This window comes from Arachis ipaensis, chromosome B04 (genome assembly GCF_000816755.2).
Source record: "Arachis ipaensis cultivar K30076 chromosome B04, Araip1.1, whole genome shotgun sequence".
NCBI lineage: Eukaryota > Viridiplantae > Streptophyta > Magnoliopsida > Fabales > Fabaceae > Arachis > Arachis ipaensis.
Genome location: NC_029788.2, coordinates 118,677,965 through 118,683,827, shown reverse-complemented (window position 1 = coordinate 118,683,827; position 5,863 = coordinate 118,677,965).

Sequence of the window (5,863 nt, the reverse complement as noted above, 5' to 3'; positions counted from 1 at the left end):
GTCGGTGGGCGACTATGCTGGAAACTGCGTGGGGACGGCAAGTTTGTTGGGGAGAAATTTGACTATTTCCAAGTGGATAGAGAGGGATCAAAGTAGAGTAACACAACATCATCCCAATGAAGCAAGGGTAGAGAAGCTGGAGGTAGCATAGCCAAGGCAGTCTCTATAATGTGTTACCCTTCCATTTTGCTGATAGGTGTAAAGGCAAGAGAATCAATGAGTAATATTGTGAGTAGCAAGGTATTGAGTAAAAGAATGAGAGAGATACTCTCTTGCCATTATTAGTTTGAAGTGATTTGATCTTCAAACATCTATGTCTCTCAATGTTTGTTTGAAACCGAAGAAAAGCATAACAAACTTGACTTTTTGAATGTAATAAGAAAACTGAAGTGAATCATGTGAAAGCATCAACTAACAAATAAAATGTAATAGTTAAAGTCATGATAAGAACAAATTGGTGCAAAACCCTACAAATCAGAATAAATCATTTTCAAAGGTGCTGTAAAATTAAAAAAATCTAAAGATAGAAAAAAAAATATCATGCATTTTAACTTTGCAACATGAGTCACACAAACCAGATTTTATTGAATTTGTAGCAAGAGGGCATTACACATATTCATAACAGAAACCATAATTTTTGTGGCACAATGGCCAAGTCTATGATAGCAAAGATTATACAAATTTGCCTGAGAATTAAAGGCTAAAGGAGCAGAAGAGGTAGGTTGTGATACATTGGAAACAAATTTATCAGTAGTAGAGGTCAGCTCATGATTTGATTTAAGAACAACAACATGATCAAATTTATAAACACCATTCCTAGATTTTTCTTAGAGCAGTATCTCTTTGGTGACTGATGAGCGGATATTTTATACGCTTTTTGACATCATTTTCATATAGTTTTTCTTATGTTTTGTTTAAGTTTTATTATATTTTCATAGGTTTTAGTGCAAAATTCATATTTTTGGATTCTAATTTGATTTTATGTGTTTTATGGTTATTTCAGGTCTTTTCTGGTTGAAATTGAGGAGCTTGAGCAAAAGTCTGATTCAGAGACAAAGAAAGGACTGCAGATGCTGTTAGGATCTGACCTCTGTGCACTCGAATGAGCTTTTCTGGAGATACAGAAGTCCAAATGGCGCGCTCTCAACGAATATGAAAAACTAACATCCAGGACTTTTTAGAAATATATAATAGTCCATACTTTGCTTTGGAAATGAAGGCCCAAAACTGGCGTTCAATGCCAGCCACCAGTCTTATTCCTGGCGTTCAGCGCCCACAGGGGAACAGCTGGCGTCCAACGCCCAAAAGGGAGTCCAAAGCCAGCGTTCAACGCCCCTAAGGAGTCCTAGCTCATGGGAGATACTCAAACTCAACCCAAACACTCACCAAATGGGCCCCAGAAGTGGATTTTCGCACTGCAAGACTGGTTTATCTTATTTCTATAATTCTTAGTTAACAGATTAGTATATATAGACAAGAGTTCACCCTTGTTAAAGGACTCTTGCCCACTTTTACATTTTCCATTATATTTTTCTATCAGCATGAGTCACTAACCTCCTAAGGTTAAGGTTAGGAGCTCTACTGAGTTTCATGGATCAATAATATTACTGTTCTAGTTCAATATGTTTGATTCTATTCTCTTATGCATTCTCGTTCTTCATCTTATGAATTGAGGGTGACCCGTGACAATCACCCTTGTTATACATGGGTTCTGTGCGAGTCCTGACCCGGATAACATTGAACCAAAGCTAGAGATTGCATTGCGGATTCCAATAGAGTACTTGGACAACTTTGGATACGTGATATGAAATCCCGTTGACCGTGGGTAAGTGAGGTCTCTGTGGCGCTAAGGCTAGAGTCTGAGAAGCAGTGTTCCCTGATTCGGAAGATCTGCCTTGTCTGTGGCACCTTGAGTAGGATTATGAAGGGGAGTGGATTGCTTAGAGCTTCATCTTTTACTACAGTGAGAAACCTAGCGGTGACTTGATGAGAGGACATGAATCACTTACAACATGGTGGATTGCTGCAGTGGAGGAGGTTAACTTGATGAGAGGATATGAGTTAATCACTTATGGCTGTCATTGAAGAAATCAGAAAGTTATTGAAGTGGACAATAAAAAAAGTTAATCCGGAAAGACAAAGCATCTCCGAAGTCTCAACCGTTCTCATACCATTGATTCCCCACCTATCTAGTAATGTTTTATTTATTTATTTATTCTGTTTTATGCGTTTTTCGTGATAAACTATAATTTCTATCCGCCTAATTAAGATCTGTAAGGTAACCACTGCTTGCTCAGACCAACAATCTCCGTGGAATAAACCCTCACTCACCGGAGATATTACTTGGACGACCCGGTATACTTGTTGGTCTATCTGTACGAAACGTGCGGTGTCAATTTCGTCTACCAGTGACACAAAATTTCACAAAACATTCATGATCATGGAATTCAAAAAAGCATGAATTATCTTGTACAAATTTTTTCACACTATTGGGTAGGTGCTTGTGTATAATTTGCTTTAACAGATCCCTAGTCTGTTTTTCTGAATCTTTCATTCAAATCTTCATGAGCAAGTAACAAAGCTTCAACTTCAAAGAACAAGAGAGATTGAATCTGGTTTGGTCATAACTCGGGATATAATGCTTTATGTTCTTCAACTGTGTTTTCAATATCTAAATCTTGATCTTGGAAATTTTAAAAAAATAATCTTGAATTGTAGTCCAAGCCTGGTGACCAAATTTACATTTTAACATTTGACTCTTGAAAGAATAATGAATAAAAGAGAGTAACCGTGTCATTAATTAATGATCCTTCAATTTTCATTCTCTGTATGCTTTTGATTTTGTGCCTTGAATCCTTGCAGCTTCTGATTGAAGAAGATGATCTCCCAAATCATTTCCATTGATAACGTGTAAGGCAAGTTGTCGCCATGTTTGGAAAGAGTTTTCATCCAATTTATCTAACACTGGTGTTGTAAAACCAGAATTGGTTGTAGTGTTTGATTGATGAGGAATAAGAGCACCAGCCATGGATTCTCAACTTGAAGCTTTGACACAATGAAGAGATTCATGTATGAGATGCGTGAATTTGAAGAAGGATGAGATTTGTGAATTGAAACTAAACTGAAATTCATATGAGATTATAGTGTTGTAGTGACGTCAGCTTAGCTTTCTTATTATATATAAAAATGCGAAGCTGTTAATCTGTTACGAACTACTAGCTACAGCAGTAACGAATTCTTCTTGATTTTTTATCTTGAATTCTTAATCCGTTTCTTTATTAAATTATTTATATACTTTCTCTCCTGCTTGTTTAAATTTTTATTAATAGGAATATGAACGCCTGTGTAAAGAAACTTCAAAATTATATTCTGACATTCTATGCTATTTAATCCTAAATATTCTCTTTGATTAGCTCTTCTATCTTTGTGTGTTGCCATATACAGCAAGATTGTTTACATTGTTTATGCAGGTTTTTTAGCCTCTCTTCAATAATCTCCATATCACTCTATATTATTATTTTTATTTGCTCTTATATATATATAACAAACTTTTATACACAGCAATAATAATCTCTAGATCATTACTAAGCTAGTACTATAATATGGGTCGTATTGCTACAAGTTTTGTCATGCTATTAGTTCTTCTTTTAGGCAACACTTTCTTATTAGGAACACGTGTGAGCATCCAAAATTGTTTGGAAGGAAAAGAGGATCTAATACTTCATTGCCAATCCAAAGATGATGATCTTGGGGAGCAAAATGTGAAGCATCTCAAAACTTTTGAGTTTGAATTTCGACCTAATATTTTTGGGGGCACACTTTTCTATTGTAGCTTTCAGTGGCCAGGTGCTTGCAATTGGTTTGATATATACAATCAAAATGAGGAGTATAAAGCAGATTGCGATCTTTGCACTTGGGAAATCTTCAAATATGGACCATGTACTTATGTGCCTGATTCTCCTTATTACCTTTGCTATGCATGGAAGGAAGACACCTCATGTATTTGATTAATAATGCTATTTATATACTTAATTAATATAACTTTTTATTTATATACTCTTAGTTTAACTATATGCATGTAATAGTGATTCTATGTAATTCTAATAGAGAAAATAAGTGTAATTCATATTTTTTTATACAGTATTTTCTAACTCGCTATATAGGTAAAAAATTAATTCATATATCCGAAGTCCATTTATAAATTGTTATATATACATAAGTGGAATTTAATTTAAAACTCCTATACTTGCTTAAGTTTGTTACGGATAGTTAGTTAGTTGAGTGCCAAATATTTTAAAACCTTAAAAAAAATAAAATAAAACAAAAACCAGACGCTTATTATCATTGTGAATCAACATGAGGTGTCTTCCTTTCCTTACACTGCAATCATAACTACTACCCTAACCAACTTTTATAGATGTGTTTGAGAGTTTACCTTGGAGAAAAGAAAAGCTCGTTTGAGTGTCTTGAATGTTTTATTTTTATATTTGGCAACTTTTTAAAATTCTGAATAGAGAAGTACTTTTACCTCTGAATACATCTTCACGTAAAGCTAAAAATTGTAGCTTCTGTGTTCATCGTTGGAAAAGATTGATTACCATTAAAAAATTAAGTAAAAAATTTATTCATTTTCTATCAGTTCTACTCTTCATTTTCTTCTCTAAAAAGATATAAGTAACCAAATAACTTTTATAATAGTTCGTTGTGTTTTTTGTTTCAATTTTATTTTCATCAAAATCTTTAAATTTGTTTCAATAATTTTAAATATATAATATAATCTAAATAATATTTATTTTAGTATAACCTATTTTAATATAAAGATTGTCAAAACATATCCAAACACACACTAAAGATTCATAAAAAATATGTGTATTACTTTCTAGCATAGAGCTCAATACCTCTATATATAGTATACTGATATATCAGCTACTTAGCTGTACTTAACCGGCTTGACTCACTTAACATAATATTAAATTCCTAACCGCCTATTTATAACTAATTAACTGATTCTTAGCTTCATCCCTTCTCTTTATTTACTTTGATTACCCTTGACAAATTGAGTAATACTACGTATTTAAATTTTTTATAAACTAAATCTAATTAAATTAAATAATAATAAAATTTAAAATAATGTTAGTAATTAAATTTTGTTAATAAAAAAATTTAAATGCGTAACATTATCTAACAAATTAATATAACTTTTATTAATACTCTTAATTTGACTATATATGTTATAGTGGTTATGTGTAATCTTGAGAAAAAAATTAAGTTTTAATATTTTATTTTACAGCATTTTCTAATTGAATAGATAAAAAATTAATTTATAAATTTAAATTTTATTTATAAATTGTTACGTATACAAGTGAAATTAAAAGTTATAATATTTGTTTAAACATATATGAGTAAACTAGCTATTCAATTAACCAAAATTAGTTAAAATAAGTGTAATATTAGTGGGCACAAATAAATTATTGCTTGTACATGACTCCCCGTCTTATATTTCCGGTTGTTTGGGCATGGCCTGCCTAAAGTAATTCATTGTATATATGTTAGTTCTTCTTCGTTGGGTGTTTCAATAATCTCGTTGTTAATAAAAAAGTTAATTATATCTCGTTGTTAAAAACCTATTTGCTAGTAACTTATTTGTTATCATAATTCTTAATTAAATATTTTGAAAAAATTTTGTTAGAAGGTTATTAAATTTATAAAAAACACAATATATATGAGAAAATCATCAAATAATTAATATAAGAATTTAACTAATATATATTCTAAAAGCACACATTAAGGTTACTAATTGAATTTTTTTATAAAAATTATACAAATTTTAAGTGTTTAATATATTTGTTATGCACTCATCAAA